The 17,692-nt window shown below is 39.8% G+C and overlaps 1 pseudogene; it reads left to right on the plus strand.

Moving 5' to 3' along the window:
- Nucleotides 1-1,171: 1,171 nt before the first annotated feature.
- Nucleotides 1,172-17,692, plus strand: part of LOC140711776 (cell division cycle and apoptosis regulator protein 1-like) — a 29,127-nt pseudogene continuing 12,606 nt past the window's right edge.

Consider the following 17,692-nt stretch of genomic DNA (forward strand, 5'->3'; position numbering starts at 1 on the left):
GTTCTGTGAAGCTGAGAGCTTTCCCTCCTTTTCTTCACTGATGAATCCCAGCATAAAAAATTATGTCTTGTACACAGTAGGATTCAACAAGGAGATCTATGTATTATTTATATGTTTTTATATATCTCATTGACATATATGTTGTTTACATATATATCTTATTTACATATATCTCATATAGGTATATACACATATGGTCCCTAACTTACGATGTTTTCAACTTTACAATGGTGTGAAAGTGAAACACATTCAGTAGAACCTGTACTTCAAGTTCCCGTACAACCATTCTGTTTTTCATTTTCAGTACAGAATTCAATAAACTACATGACATATTCAACACTTTATTATGAAATAGACTTTGTGATAGATGATTTTGTCCAACTGTAGACCAATGTAAATATTGTGCATTTACAAGTTAACTGTCTAAGCACCTTTGCAGTGGACTAGGCTAAGCTACGGTGTTCGGAAGGTTAGGTGCATTCAATGCATTTTTGGCTTGGAATATTTTCAGCTTACAGTGGGTTTATCAGAACATAACCCCATCATAAGTTGAGGAGCATCTTTCTCTCTCTATTTTCTCTGTCTCTCTATCTTCCTCTCTCTGTTTCCATAGAAATATATATACACACATACACACATATATGTATGTATACACACACATATATGTATATATACACACATATATATACATGCTGTGTGTGTGCATATATATAGAGACAACTCTGTTCTCTGAGTGTGTGTGTATATGTGTGTGTGTGTGTGTGTGTGTGTGTGTGTGTATATGCACAGAGAGAGAAAAGAGACAAAGAGAAATCAAATCATTCATGGCTACATTTGAGAATAGATTTGTGTAATGATCTTTATTTTACCAATCAAAAAGGTAACGAAGAAATGGAATGGACAAAAACAAATACCAAGCAATATTATACTTAATTAAGGTTTTTCTCTTTTAATTTAATGACTAGACTTATTATAACTTCTTCTCACAAAATAAATTATTGAGCAGAACACAGGTTTGTTGAGGACCAGGAATTTTCAGACATTCAGAAGTCTATCCTAGTCTATCCTCTAGGTCTAATGGAAAGTTACTTGCTCAATGTTTATATGAACCAGGAACCAGCAGAAGTGGGTGCATAAGTTCAGTGAAAACACAGGGAAATTTTAGAGGGTGATGGCTGTCGGAAGTCGAGTTGCATATCTGGAAGCCATCTCTTCCTTGATTCGTGACTTTAAGGACAAGTGGACATTTTTGAAAAGGTACATGATGGTTTCTTTATAGTTTGGCACAGAGTCACTGTGGACTCAGGGTATCCCAGACACAGGGAGCAAAGTGGGTGGCAGAGGAATCTAACGGTGGTTCATGATGACTGCTTGATCCAGCAGACATTTTTTACACTTCTAAAAGGTTGACATTTTATGGCCTATTTAGTCATTTAAATCCTTGTGGGCCTTTGGCCAGCAGAAGTGGGTAAATAACTACAGAGCAGTTCAACCTGAACTTCCAATTGCCAAAAAGAAAAAGTGAGGGGGCAGGGGTTTGCTGGTGAATGACAGTCTCTTCATGAGCTTCCCTGAAAAATAAAACAAAATTAAAGTTAAAATAAAACAAAATTAAAGACTACTGAAAACTAATCTAATAATACTGACATTTCTTCCCCCAAAATATCAGCTTTAAAGAACTGAATAGAGGGTGGTGGAGAGACTGAGCTTTCCTTTGTTATTGTTCTCTTTTGATCATTTCACTGCTCCTACTTTATTTTAATAATGCGTCCAAAGACTGATTCACCCTCTGTCTCCCACTTTAATAAAGGTTCATTAGTGGATTAGGAGAGATTTGAAACTGAGCCCAGTAGAGTCAGCAGAAACAATTTCCAAACACCCATTCAGCACATTTTGAAAAGCGCCAAGCTAGCAACTTGGAAAAGAGCCACCAATAAAATGTGGGTGTACTTGTGTCTTTGGAGCCCCAGTGGACAGACAAAGCACCCCCACTTCCAGGAGGGGCAACATGGCTCACTGAAAATGTTCAAGGCAAAGACTGTTGTGTCTACTTTGAGCCAACCCCAAGAAAATAAATATAGCTCATCCACATGGAAAATAAGGGAGAAACTGATGACCACATATATTATTATAATCAAAATAAGTGAATAAGTGCAGCCACTTGTGCTACTCTGGAATCCCAGCATCCCCTTTGAAATCTACAAGCCCTTCTCAATCGTAGCAGGTCCCACACTCCTACCTGGCCTACAGAGGGGGTCAATCACTGGTGTTTGTAAGCACGCAGGTGGTTTACACCTCAATGCTTCACTTCCTTCTAAGCCTTCTCCAAGAGTGAAACTAAGGAGGGAGCTGTTGACTTCATCCTTTTTCCGTTTCCACAGGTTTTATCAAAATTATTTCTGATGATATTTTCAATATGTACACAAAAATTCTACTTCTATTAGTATTACGAATATGATAACAAGCTAACAATTGGGCACTTGTGAATTTTTCTCAGAACGTTACAGCCGTTAGCTCATTTAATATTCAGAATCCTGTAACACACTATAACCCATGCTCTTGATTGTCTGATTTAAGCCGTATCTAGAATCTCCTTTCTCTCGCAAATTCAAGCAAAGGTGGTCAGAAGACACAAATCAGGCCCATAAGTGAGTTTCTGCTTATTGGAAATTTGAGAAAAGTGTTGATTTTCTGACAAAAAGGCCGACTCAGCTAAAATTCTCCCATGTCTCTTTTTCCTTCTTTTTGTATGAAAAGTAGAATAGCACACATGGTATGGCAGAGACAAAAAACCTCATTTCTCTCACACTATTGATCAACAGCACCTGCTCTTTGGGTTTCTCTTTGTTTAAGCTACTGTAAGTCATACTTTCTGGTACTTTCAGGTGAAGATATTCCTATCAGATGCCATTTACTGGTGAGGAAGCTGATACATGATGAAATGAAGCCATCTATCCAAATCACCCAGGTGGGAAGTGCAAAAGCTTAGCTTAAACTCAAACTCTTTTTTCCCAGAGCCCACATTACTAACCACTATGGCACACTGTGATGCCCTTGGCAACCATTACATTAGAAATAAGGACATTCTAGGCTGGCCCGGTGGCTCACACCTATAATCCCAGCACTTCGAGAGGCCCAGGTGGGCAGATCACCTGAGCTCACAAGTTCAAGACCAGCCTGGACAACATGGCGAGACCCCATCTCTACTAAAAATGCACACGAAAAGAACCCAGGCATGACGGTGCATGCCTGTAATCCCAGCTACTCAGGAGGCTGAGGCTGGAGAATTTCTTGAGCCCGGGAGGCAGAGGTTGCAGAGAGCTGAGACTGCACCACTGTACTCCAGCCCGGGCAATAGAGCCAGAAAGGAAAGAAAGAACGGGAAGGGAAAGGAAGGGAAGAGGAAGTGAAGGGAAGGGAAGGGAAAAGGAAGGGAAGGGAAGCCGCACATCACCACACCCAACTAATTTTGTATTTTTAGTAGAGATGGGGTTTCACCATGTTGGCCAGGATGGTCTCGAACTCCTGACCTCAGATGATCCGCCCGGCTCGGCCTCCCAAAGTGTTGGGATTTGCCACTGCACCCAGCCTATTGTGATTCTTTTACTCAAGTTCTCTATACAACTTTTGTATTAGCTACAGAAACACAAAGTCAAGTTCTGGATCCTCTTGCTTCTGCTTGCAACTCTGTTGCCATCTCACCCATCCTGGATCTAGCCAATACTTCCTTTTAATTCTTTAATTTTAAATTCTTTTAATCTGTGGAACATGCCAGTATGCCAGAAGTTTCCTAACTGTATTCATTTATATGATGCCAAGGGAAAATGGAAAGAGGAAGAAAAGAAAGGGGGTGGGGGACAAGAAAGAGAGGATGGGGGAAGGGAAGGAAAGAAAACATTGTTATAACTAATTTTACCAAAATTGATACATTGTGTTGAGGTAACCTTTTTAACTTTCTATTTGGAAATTATTTTTAACATTACAAAAAGTCACAAAAATAAAAATAGTACAAAGACCATCTATCCATTTAGCCTTTACCCAGATTTTGCTGCTGTTAATAGTTTATTCCCATTTGCTTTGTCATTTGCAATAGATGATAGATGATCAATAGATTAGTAGATTAATAGACTGACAGATGATTGATAGACAGATAAATAGATAATTTTTTTCTGAACATTGTTTTTTACCCCTAAATACTTCAGTGTATCCTAAGGGATATTCTTTTCTACAACCACCATGGGCTTATCAACTTCATACATTTGCATTGATACAATAATTTTTTCTACTCTAACAATCATATTCTAGTTTTATCCATTGACCGAATAATGTCCTTTCTTGCATTTTCTCCCACCAGTGCAGAATTGGTAGAGTTTCATTATAGAAGCGTGTGTTGCTGCTGTTGCTGCCGCTGTAACTGTTTATATATTAGTTCAATTATTTGATGAAAAACTGTTAGCCCTTGAATAGGGGCCAACCTGTGGATAGCCCTTATCAGGACTCAGGCTTCCAAGAGCAGTTCATACTTGACCTCAACTCTTCCATGCCTACCCTCTGTTTCATCCTTTCCACTTCTTTTTGTTGCAGAAAGAAACAAACAGCAGGGCTCGCTTTAGACCCAGGTGAGCTGGGCTCTTCCCTCAGTCCTCACGATTCAGGGGCCCATAAAAATGTCTTTCATGATAGTTTCTGAGAACCCCTCCCACCCCCAACCCTCTGGTTCCTGGGCCTGGCTGGAGCTGATAGTGTGGTCTGGGCAGATTTCCTGAGCTCAAATAGGGATTTGCTTGTACCCAGTCCCCCTTTCTCCCCTTTAGAGTTCTTTCCAACCCACTTTCTTATGCACGAGGTGGGCTTGACATTCCAAAGAGCTCCAGAAATCGTGCCTGCAAGGTCATCCTGGGGCCCTGGGGCTGACCTCCAGTTCCAGAAAAGCAGCCTAGGGAGTGGATTGATTCTGCTGACTGGCACAGGATTGCTGTCATGGGATGGTGTGTGATTGGGCCACCAGAATGGTGCTGACATCTGATTTTGAATGATTCTCACTCACTCCGTCACAGGATGAGTTCAGGACTCTGGGCTCCCAACAGCCATCAGCCAGCCCTTGGGTTCAAGCTGCATGTGAGGTTTCCTGCCTCCTCAGTTATCCCCCTTGCTGCTATTGTGGTGTTGCCTCTGTTCTGCAGCACCCGCGGTGGCAGGCAAGGTTTATACTGTGCCCCTGCTGCTGCTGAAACCCAGGGTCATCGCCCCATCCCTCTGCAGGCTGCACCACAGTGCTCAAGGGTGGCTTCACCCACCTCCTCCAAGGGCTTTCCAGATGGTTGCTCTGCAACACCAGCAGGCTCTTCAAATCCATGTTCATTCTTTCCTCCAGCTGATGTGGTGCCTGACCCTCCCAGGTTAAGCTGAGCGAGATAAGGGTCAGGGATTCCTTGCATAAATGAGATCACTCTTCTTGCTCCACCACTGGAAACAGTGTGAGGAAACCAGGGGTGCAGTCCACATGAAAAGAGATCACATTTTAGGAATGCTGTCATTACAGCCTCAAGGGTTCAAGAGAAGACACGGTTGGAAAATGTGTTGTTCTATATTTATACCATAAAGTTCCAAAGGGTAAATTTAACATGACCATAAAATAAATGACTGTGCACATTTTCCTGCATACTCTGTGCATTTGTGGTCGTCTTCAAAGAAATACAGGCACAACCTCTTAAAAAGCCATCGGAAGCCAGTATTCACAGGCAGCAGGATGGATGGTACAGCATCGTGAGTAATGATGTAGCCAGCATGAAACAAATAGCATTGGGGACTTTAGAGGCAAGAGGAGTCAGAATGCCTCAACATGGACAGGTTCTGACAAGCTATAGGTCTTGAATAATAACAAAATTGCTACCCTTTTCTCACAGTGGGAAATATGAATTACCCAGGAACAGCACATTTGACAATAACTAATATGAAGAGACGATTTCTGGATCCAGAAGGAAAGAGGTAGTGTCGGGATGGTACAAAGAATTATCAAGTAGTCTGGACAATAAACAAATACATCAGCACCTCTTTACCCATGATTCTGAATCTTCAGTGATCAATCACTAAACCTCATATATGTTTAAAATTTTGCAAAACATTTTTCAAAGGAATTGCTTATATAAATGGGAAACCCACACAAAATAATACTTGCCCAGAGTCCCACACATCCTAGTGTGGGCCCTAAAGAGGTAGACACGTTCTCCATGTCCTAATTCTAAGAAGGACATCACAAAGCGTGAAAGCATTCCAAAGACAAGTCAGTTTTTCTTACATCTTGGTCAATTCCCATTGACTTTTAAGCATTGTAGAAAGTAGAAAAATTACAACTGGAAAATGTGCCTGGAATACAGGGAGATACCCACTGAAACTTGAGACCAGAATAAGAGAGACTGACTTCAGCTCAAAACAGTGAAGTCTCCAAGGCCACATGCACACCCTTTGAACAAGCAAGAAAATATGGCTGTGCGGTTGCACAACTTGAGGAATAGCACATGGGGACGGGATGCCAGTCTAGCTAGAGAAGGAAGTATATAATCCCATTACTGAAAGCTAAGGAGAAGGACAATTCATCATGACAAGGTTCTGTGGCAGTGTCTAAGGAGTCACTGTACTTTATTCAATAGTAAAACAGAACTCGGAAAAGAAGCTGATCTGTTTTCACAACTAGGTAAATCCTAGTCACCTGTTCCTTGGAAACTGCTTCATTTTCTTTCTGCTTCTTTTGTGCTACACCCACGTTTTCTTCCCCTTCTCCCCAGGTCTCCTGTTCTGCAGGATTAGAGCTCAGCCCAAAGCGGTATGTTCTGTTCCTCCCCAGCAGCAACACTTCCACGTTCGGAAGTGCCAACCTATGCGCAGTTCTTCTCCTGTCAGTTTCATTGTTCCTTCCCTCCTTCGCTTTGTGATAATTATGCCTATTGGTATCTCCATTTATTTTTCCAAAGAGCACTAAGAAATGTATAACCCCAGAGCAACAGAAGCACAACCCACCACTACTTCCTTTTTTTTTTTTTTTTTTTTTTTTTGGAGTCTTTGGCTAGGATCAATTTACCATTTGCTGTCTTCATATGCTGGCAGGAAGAATTACAGAAATAAATAAGTTAACCCTCACTTCAACAATTACCAGAAACCATGATTAATTCAAACAAAAGATATGTGCAGTGACTTTAACATTTAGAAGGGCCAAATTATGCTCTCCTTTCTTTATTGAGTAAAGCATACTCTGCTAAGGAGAGCCTAATTTCTGTGTTTCTGTCACTTAATTGGTAGTAGAGGATGGCTACAACTTTTTTTGGAAAACTTCAGACATGACAGAGAAAAAGAATGAAAAATTAAAGAAAACAAAGAGTATGGTAAAACTGTGAGAGGGAAAAGAGGAAACAGAAAAAATGAAAGAAAGAGGTATGTCTGATAGGATGGAGAAGGAGTCAGTTCCACGTAGATAGAGAGACTCTTGGGATATGGTTTTTGCCAGATGCCATATATGTTGTATATGCAACAGGGATAGCAATAGCAGAGGATGTTTTGAAAATGAATTATCTAATGGGAATTTGCTGCATGCCTGTCTTACGTCATGTGTAAGGAACATTTCAAGCCCAGTGGTTACACATCAGCATTATCTTTTATTGTTACATGTCGGTGTCCCTCTTTAAATCACAATGAGGGCTGGGATGCAGGAAAAATGAAGCCTGGGTTCACCTAGCACAATACCCTTTTTTCTCAGCAATTCTATTAACATAACCATTGTACCAAATGTCATAATACAAATGCCAACAGACAGCTGGACACGGGGGCTCCTGTAATCCCAGCACTTTGGGAAGCCAAGATGGGAGGATTCTTTGAGCTCAGGAGTTCAAGACCAGCCTGGGCAACATAGTAAGACCTCATCTTTGCTAAAAATAGAAAAATAAAAATTAGCCAAGCATGGTGGTATGTGCCTGTAATCCCAGCTACTCAGGAAGCTAAAGTGGGAAGATCATTTGAGCCCAGTAGTTCAAAGCTGCAGTGAGCTCACATGACTGCACTCCAGCCTGCGTGACAGAGCAAGGCACTGTCAAAAAAAAAAAAAAAAAAAGCCAACCAAACAATTTGAACACATTGTTTTTATTCTGACTTTACAAGGAATTTCAGTATATGAAGAGATTTCCTTGCTTAAATTATTTTGCTAAAATATTTAGATAATAGCTGGCATTAATGAGTGAGTGTGATGTTCTAGGTATACTTTCAGGTACCTTAACTGTAATAATTTATGGAAACCTTACAATAGGTCTACCTTCATTTTGCAAATGAGGAGACTGAGGCTTAGAGGGACTAAGCAACCTTCCCAAAGTTTCCCATCTGGTAAGTGATGAAGCTGGCTTACAATCACAAAGCAGCTTATTTGAAGCTACTTTTGAACTCTCAGATATTCCAACACATTAAGTAAATTAGCATCAACTAGCATTTCTAACGACTTTTTGATTTGGTTCTACTTGCTGCATCTGCAGTTACTGTCATTCATCCACAAACTAAATATGCTTTGTCACTCTCCTGATTTTTAAAGTGCTCTCTTCTCCTGAACTTGACAAAAGCTGAATATTCACTCAGGAAGCAAATAACTGGTGAAATCTATTAAACCATCCATGCCACAGATCTGAAACTGTCATGGGTAGTTTAGTAATTTTTGAGAATCCACAATGCCCTTAGAACTGTACAGAAGATGAAAGAATATTATCTCTACCTCACCCTCTTAAAAAAGCCAGAGAAAAAACCAGCAGAACTTCTTGTTCCTGTATCTGCTGGCACATCATATGCTTTTAGATATGATCATCGAGACAAGCAGTGTTTCATTTTTCATTTTAAGCCCCACCCTACAATCAGCAGAAGAGAAAGTTTTCTAAATCATGCAGACCCATGTTACTTTTCCAGTGGAGCTGGTGAGGGAGTAAGGTGCTCTTTTTAATTCTGGAAACCAACACACACAATAGAAGTCTGATCCTACAAAACCATACCTCTGGGATAACATCATCTTTCAGTCTCATAACATTTAATTGCCTATATAATTCACACTTTTAGAGTATAATTACGGGTTAATATTACATTTGCATGCAAACTTCACACAGGCACAATAAATCAATTACAGCAGCCTGAAAAGTCAAAGACACATCTCTGAGGTATCCGCTTATCCATAAGCCTGTTTAGAAAAATTTCCCTTCCCTTTTTAGTTTGTCTCCAAGGCTAATGCTTAAATCCAGAAGCCTGAACTTTCCCATCATTTCCACATCTCTTTTACTCAAGGAGAGCTCCAAACTCCGTTTTAGGACTTTTTCTCAAACAGGTTCTCTTAATGGTAATATTCAAATAAAGGTAGAAATATTTCAATATTAATAATTAGTCTTTAGTGGGTTTTATCATTTGCAATTTACTACCTCATATATTTTTCTTGTAACACACCAAGCAACCCTGTGACATGTCATGTGAGTGACTTGTGATTATCAACATTTTACACATAAAAAATGTGACCTGAGAGAGGCGATGTAATATTATTACTGGTTACATGGCTGGGAGATATTACAGTCAAGATTCATACCTAGGTTTTCTGAGGCTGAAATGTTCAGCAAAAATCCACTTTAATATGAATCAGGTCATATGCACACACATTTTATTTTTAAAAATCTAGAAAATATCCCAAGAGTAGATTGTAAGCATTCCCTGAGGTATTTTCTATGAATTCAAGCATACTACAGCTACCACCACATAAAAGACAGATGTGAAACCAGACTCAAAATGAAAACCAACAGAACTATTTTTATTGCCCACGCTTTGTATAAAAAGCAAGAGGAGAAAAAAGCCTGAAGATCAAATGACAAAGAACTTTCTAAATCTGTCACTTAGTAACATATTGCTAAATTCTTGTTCTTTTTGTCCCAACATGTTAAAAGTTTGCCTTCTACAGAAGATTTTATGTTCTTTCTCTGTCTCTCAATACTCTACCTTCTTGAGTGCAATGGGAGAGTGACAGGGTGACTGATTAATACACGCATAATATCAAAAATGTGTAAGACATGTGTAAAGAGAATTTTTTTTTGTCTTTGACATTGTTTGTGTTCCTCCCATTTATACTAATTTTTCAGGTATGGGTATTGTATTTTGAAGATCCAGCATACTGCAAAGCCAATTAAACACAGAGGACATAACTTTTGCCTTGGGAGATGCACACGTGGCCACAAAACTCGCCCCTGAGTTGCCCCTTTCTCTATGTCTGCATTTCAGACCATCTCTAAAACATTTGTGGGCAGCTCATAATTCTTGCCAAATCCATATTTAACCTTCTGCAGTCACATTAGTGGACATGGCTTAGGCATTCGTCGCCTAGAAAACAGATCAACAGACTCTACATTTTGAAGGGCATCAAATCCTCCCGGTCTGGAGCAGAGAGGCGGTGGGCCTGAGAAGAGCCAGCAGCAGTCAGATTGAGCCTCACGGCGCTGCCTGCACTGGACGGAACAGAACCTTTCTGGGACTTGCCGGGCATCCCTCGCCTAGCGGGGGCTAGGTTGCTGTGCTTCTCCTGGGCACTCAGAAATGCATCAGCCTGGGCCAGCAAATCAAGGCCGAAGCGCAAATGAATTACAGTCTGTGTGTGACCAGAGCAATCCCAACGACTCCCTTGATTAAACTTCAGAGGGGTTTCAAAACGTCTGCAGGTAGACGCGTTCCAGCCCAGCTGTCTTTTCTCCCTTCAGCATCTTCAACAAACTGTTGGGCAAGATTACAGGAGAGTCTCCCTTTCCCTATTATATATTTCTGTAACAATTTGAGTCTCTTTAAATGGTAAGCAGATATCCTTCTTATCAGAAAAAAAAAATGCTTAAAAATTACCTCCAGCTCAATATTCTTTTTTATCATTGCTGTATCTGAATAACACGTTCAAATGAAAACTGTGTTGCCTCTGTTTGAGTCCCAATCATTAAGGGCTGAGCTGCTTCCAAAGACCATGAAGAATGTGCTTCTGTTCAATTTAAATGATTATCTCAATGTGGAATACGAGTAGGTTTTGTTGGGGTCTTTGAAACCGTTTCTGGGTCGCATATCATAAAGTCTGAGCCATTCACAACCATGAATAAAATGACAAGTTGTAAATGAGTAAAATGTAAAATTGCATGCACTGCAATTTGACCCTTTCATTCAAAAGCTGAAAAATCTGTCTTAGTTCTGGAAATTCCTTCAATAGATAGAGCTGGAAATATTCCAGCAAACTATGTGTTTGTTTTATAAATAAAACACACCATATCACATATCCAATGTCAAAAATGCTCTTGGCTCTACCTTCAAAGGCTACCTCAGACCTAACCGCTGCTCACTCCTTCTACTGCTTCCATACTGGCTCAAACCATTCTCCCTCGCCTAGATCATAGACAATTTGTGATTCCATGTAGCCCCTTAAATGTCTATTCCAAACACATGACCCTCTGAAAACATAAGTCAGATCATGTCACTGCTCTGCCCAATACCCTACAATGGCTCCCTAGTTTCCTCTGAGGAAGAGCCAACACCCATAAAGGCCACCAGACCCTCCTTGAATTGCCCCCATTAGAGCTCTCCTCATCCCTGATCCGGCATAATGGCTTCTTGCTGTCCTCAATTTTGCCTTGGCTGCAGCTCCTCTCTGCCTAGAAACCTCTCCTCTACATATCTGCATAGCTAACTCCCTTTACTTCCTTCATATCTTTGCTCAAGTTATCCCATTTCAGTGAGGCTTTCCCAGACTTCCCTATTTAAATGGTAACCACTGCCTTTCTTCTTCCCCCACTACCCTACTCCACTGTTCCCTGTTGCCATAGCATTTCATCTTTTCTGGGATATTATATAAATTACCATTGTATTATGGTGATTGTTTATCATCTGCCTTTGTTCATTTGGTTCACTTGTATATCTCAAATCACCTGGAACCATGCTTGACCCATAGTAGGGGCTCAGTAAATATTTGGTAATGAATGTTGAAAGAAAGACGAGTTGGAAATGGCTAAAATTATGCTACCCTTTACCAATATACAAATTTTGGAATTTCCTTTCTCTTACATACAGTTCTTAATATTGATTTACCTCTCCTACATAATCCACAAGGGAATAAAAGAAGGTTCAATTCCTCTCTTTCTATTCCAACCAAAGTTACACTTTTTGAGGAGAGAAAGTGGAAACTAGGCCTGTGAGATCAAATTTTCCCCACTGTGCATAAATGTTTGCATATGTGTATCTGTTGTTAGAATGGCCTCATGAATTGTAACAGCAAGTCAGAGAAAGCCAAGTGAGCTATCCAAAATTCAACTGAATGTCATCTTAAATACTATCCAAAATTCAATTGAATATCATCTTAAATATTCATCAGAGTTGTAAGGTCCTAAGACCATGAAAGAATGCAGAATCACATCAAGAAAAAAAATCTTTACCACTTAATAGAAACTATACTTTTAAATATCTTGAGATTCCATCAATTGTCTTTAGATGGTACAATGGTCTTAAGAAGTCAAGGAAAAAATATATTTACAACTCTTACAAAACAACAAAAAAATTAAGTTCCATCAGGTGATCAACCTGGATAAAATCTGCAGATTTCTGTGAATAAAGAGAAGAACTGGGGAGCTATGTGAATAAAACTTCAAGCCAGAGGAATGAGCTACAGGACCAAAGAGGCCCACCCTTATTACATTTCAAAGTCCATTAAATGACAACTGTAACAAGGGGCTCCATGTATTCCATTGTGATCATTCACAAGACTCCAGTCTTAAGTAACCTGAATTAACTATCTTCCATAAATTGGAAAGCATCTTTTAATCTTGGGAAAATATAGCATTACCAAAGAAAATTTTAAGAGCCTGAAAATCATGGCATATTATTTGTGTTAAAACAGAATCTAGAGGCCAGATGTGGTGGTGTGCACCTGTAGTCTCAGCTACTCATAGGGCTGAGGTAGAAGGATCACTTGAGCCCAGGATTTTGAGTTCAGCCTGAGCAACATAGCAAGATCCCACCATTAAAATTTTCTTTAAACATTTTTCATTAAAAAAAAAAATGTATTTATGCCTATAATCCCAGCACTTTGGGAGGCCAAGGCAAGCAGATTGCTTGAGTCAAGAAGTTTGAGACCAACCTGGACAACATAGTGAAACATCTCTACAAGAAAACACCAAAAAAATCGCTGGGTGTGGTGGCATATGCCTGTAGTGCCAGCTACTCAGGAGGTTGAGGCAGGAGGATCACTGGAATCCCGGAGGCAGAGGTTGCAGTGAGCCAAGATCACACCACTGCACTCCAGCCTGGGTGACACAGTGAGACCCTGTCTCAAAGAATAATAATAACAATAATGTAGAAGAATGCCTGATACACACAAAAAAGGTGTTCAATAAACATTGGCCATCAAATCTATATGCATTTAATGTGCTTCTCATGAAAAACTTCTCAAATCAAACATTTTGAGGTACTTGGAATGATTTGACCTGTTGAACTGACAATCTTATAATGTTCATTTAAAATGTATGTTTGAGTCATTGACTTAAACTTCAGGTCTTAAGATAAAATCATGCTAAGTCTGGGCATTATATTAGAATATCAAAGATAATTAAGGCTCTCCTTATTAAGTGTATTTTTATATTTATAATAGTTATTTAGGATGAGGGAAAGTTTTATTTGTTAAGACAGATAACAAAATTAAAGTACAAACTGTAAGATGTAGAAATGCTAACTTAGTAGAGTAATATACCAGGATGGATGGGGTTTATCTAGGTCTGTAAATGGAACCAACATTATTCCCAGGCCCTTTAGAAATTATTGTGAAAATCTGCTAAGTAGAATAGAATAGAATAAGAAAGTTTGTAAACTGAACTTTAAAGATTCAAAAACAACTGGAGTTTTGAATTCTCAACTTTCATAAACTAAATACTAGTTGGTTCAAAATAAAAGTAGACAATTTATCTTTTCTAAATTTTGTGCACATTTCTGCACTCAAAAAACACTTAGGAAGGGTAATAAATAATGATGATGAAAACCCAAATGTGTGACTTCTAACCAAGGAAAGCTGGTGTCAGGGAAGTGGCGTGTCCTCAATGTGCAGGGACTGGAGAGGCAATAGGTGGGTAGAGAATGGGTGGGAATAGTCGCAGACTAGACTAGTGGTGCAAAAATAATAGTATTATGGGTAGAAAGGGAAATTTTCCCTGAACAAGAAAAACAATAATAATAATAATAATAATCACAAAATACTCAAAGTGCTCCAGACACCATGAATGAGAAAGAAATGAACCCAGGTAGGACTTGCCAGACTGGGAAGGGAAGGAAGTTGCCCAATGCAGCTGTAGAGAACCACAGCTGTGACAGAGAACAGAGTCAGGGACTCTGGATCTGAGCACCCTTGCTGTCTGCAGAGGCTCCCTTTATCCGAAAACCATGCTGTTGCAGCCACGACTAAACCAACGGGATTTCTTGGTAGACACTCCATAACACATATTTAAGAGTGAATGTGTGTGGATGTAACTTTCTCTTAACAAGTTCATTCTCCAGGACATTTTAAAAGATCTAAAAGAACTCTAAACACCAAATGCTGAAAGCTTTCTTGAATTCTGAAGGGTATGCACCATAAATCTAGTAAAATGTAGTCAAAAAAACTTACAACACTGTGAATGTCTACAGGTAAATGATAATAATACTGCTGCTTGCCTTTATTTAGTTTACAAAGAGCTATTTTCTGCATTCTCTCCTCTGTTCCTCAAAATTGCTCAATTATCAGGTGGACAAATCAGGCCATTTTTAACTTGATTTTGATTAACATTTTAGTAATGTAACTAAACGCGCACACAAGCAAGCGCGCGCGCGCGCACACACACACACACACTCATTTTCTCCTTACCTTTTGCAGGAAAAAACAGAATTCTTATTATGAATTGGCTTTCTGGGCATCGAGCAGGGAAGAGCTGCTGAAAGAGGCTGACACTGGTGGCCCCGGGCCTGGTTAATATCCCTCTGTCTGGGAAAGGGTTGGATTCTCCTTTTGGATTTCAGACAATAGAGATCTCTAAGACTGTGTGGCTGCTGTGAACAGTAAATTTCCCAAGGTGGGGGCCACCTCTCTGGCCAGCCAGGTGACCTTCCCTGGGTGAGCTTAACCCTATTCTCTCCTTTAATGCCTAGGTAGAGGAAACATTAATTCTGCATTTCAATGTAATGGAATGAAAAACATTCCGGACTGGAAGATTTTGGCTTCTCACCCACTGGCTGGGTGATTTTAGGCCACTCGCTTTATCTTAGGTGTGTTTTCTCATGTATAGGATGAAACATTTTACAAATATGAATATGAAAATATGAGTGTTGATAATATGAATTTGAAAGTACCAATATTGTTATAAAAACATCAGCAAAAATCTTAAAATAGTAAAAACTTCAAATAGAGTCACCTGGAAGGCTTGCTAAAATACAGATTTCTGGGTATCACCCCAAAGTCTTCCATTCAGGAGGTCTTGGTGCAGCAGAGAATTTACATTTCTAGCAAGCTTCCAGATATTGCTGATGTTACTGGTCCAGGGACCCCATTTTGGTTTACTTTTTTGTTTTGTTTTATCTTAGCGTCAAGGAGTACATGTGCAGGTTTGTTACATGTGTGTATTTCATGATGCTGAGGTTTGGTCTTCTAACGATCCTTTTGGTCTTCTAATAATCCTGTCATATAAGTAGTGAACATAGTACCCAATAGGTTGTTTTCTGACCCTTGCCCCACTGGCACTCTCCCCACTTTTGGAATCTCCAGTGTTTGTTTGTTTGTTTGTTTGTTTGTTTGTTTGTTTGTTTTTGAGATGGAGTCTCACTCTGTCGCCCAGGCTGGAGTGCGTGTCATGATCTTGGCTCACTACAACTTCCGCCTTCTGGGTTCAAGCAATTCTCCTGTCTCAGCCTCCCGAGTAGCTGAAACTACAGATGCGTAGAGATGGAGTTTCACTATGTTGGTCACCCTGGTCTCAAACGCCTGACTCTAAGTGATCTGCCTGCCTTGGCCTCCCAAAGTGCTGGGATTACAGGTGTGAGCCACTGCGCCTGGCCCCCCCAGTGTTGATTTTTCCCGTGTTTGTGTCCATGTGTACCCAATGATAAGCTCCCATTTACTAGTGAGAACGTTTGGTATTTGGTTTTCTGTTTCTGAGTTAATTCACTTAGGATAATGGCCTCCAGCTGCATCCATGTTGCTACAAAGGACAAGATCTCATTTTTTATGGCTGCATAGTAGTCCATGGTGTATATGTACCACATTTTCTTTATCCAATTGACCATTGATGGGCACCTGGGTTGATTCCATGTCTTTGCTAATGTGAATAGTGCTGTAACAAACATATGAGTCCAGGTGTCTTTTGGTGGAACGATTTATTTTCATTTTGGTCAAATGGTAGCTCTATTTTTAGTTCTCTGAGGAATCTTCAAACTGCTTTCCACAGGGGCTGGACTCATTTGCATTCCCACCAACAGTGTATAAATATGCACAGACTACACTGAAAACCACTGGAATAAGCAGCTAAGACAGTCCTGTATTCAAGGAATTTGTAAAATGGGATTGATAAATTGTCTTGAGTTGTGAAGAAAAGAGTACACATTGTTGCTACATACTCCTGTAACCAGCCAGCAGGTTCTCCTTGCCCACTGCCCAGACAGAGTCTATTTATCCAGACAGGAATTGCAATAGAGAAAGAGTCAAATTCATGCAGAGCTGGCTGTAGAGGAGACCAGAGTTTTGTGATTACTCAAATCACTCTGAATTTGTTTGGCTGCATGTTTAGTGGCATGACTCCTAAACCACAATTTCTAATCCTGTGGCTAATTTGTTAATCCTACATAGTGAGTTTGGCCCCCAGTCAAGAAGGGGGCTGGTTTTGGGAATGGGCTGTTATGATCTTTGCTTCACAGTTAAACTAAAAACTAAGTTTCTCCCATAAAATACCTAGGAATTCAACTTAAAAAGGTTGTGAAGACCTCTTCAAGGAGAACTATAAACCACTCTTCAAAGAAATAAAGGAGGACACAAACAAATGGGAAAACATTCCATGCTCATGGATAGGAAGAATCAATATCATGAAAATGGCCATACTACCCAAGACAATTTATAGATTCAATGCTATCCCCATCAAGCTACCAATGACTTTCTTCACAGAATTGGAAAAAACTACTTTAAAGTTCATACAGAACCAAAAAAGAGCCCATATTGCCAAGACAAACAAAGCAAAAAGAACAAAGCTGGAGGCATCATGCTACCTGACTTCAAACTATACCACAAGGCTACAGTAACCAAAACAGCATGGTACTGGTACCAAAACAGAGATATAGACCAGTGGAACAGAACAGATGCCTCAGAAATAACACCACACATCTACAATCATCTGATCTTTGACAAACCTTACAAAAACGAGAAATGGGGAAAGGATTCCCTGTTTAATAAATGGTGCTGGGAAAACTGGCTAGCCATATGTAGAAAGCTGAAACTGGATCCCTTCTTTACACCTTATACAAAAATTAATCTAAGATGGATTAGAGACTTAAATGTTAGACCTAATACCATAAAAACCCTAGAAGAAAACCTAGGTAATACCATTCAGGACATAGGCATGGGCAAGGACTTCATGTCTAAAACACCAAAAGCAACAGCAACAAAAGC

Source organism: Chlorocebus sabaeus, chromosome 6 (genome assembly GCF_047675955.1).
Source record: "Chlorocebus sabaeus isolate Y175 chromosome 6, mChlSab1.0.hap1, whole genome shotgun sequence".
In the NCBI taxonomy this organism is placed as follows: Eukaryota; Metazoa; Chordata; class Mammalia; order Primates; family Cercopithecidae; genus Chlorocebus; species Chlorocebus sabaeus.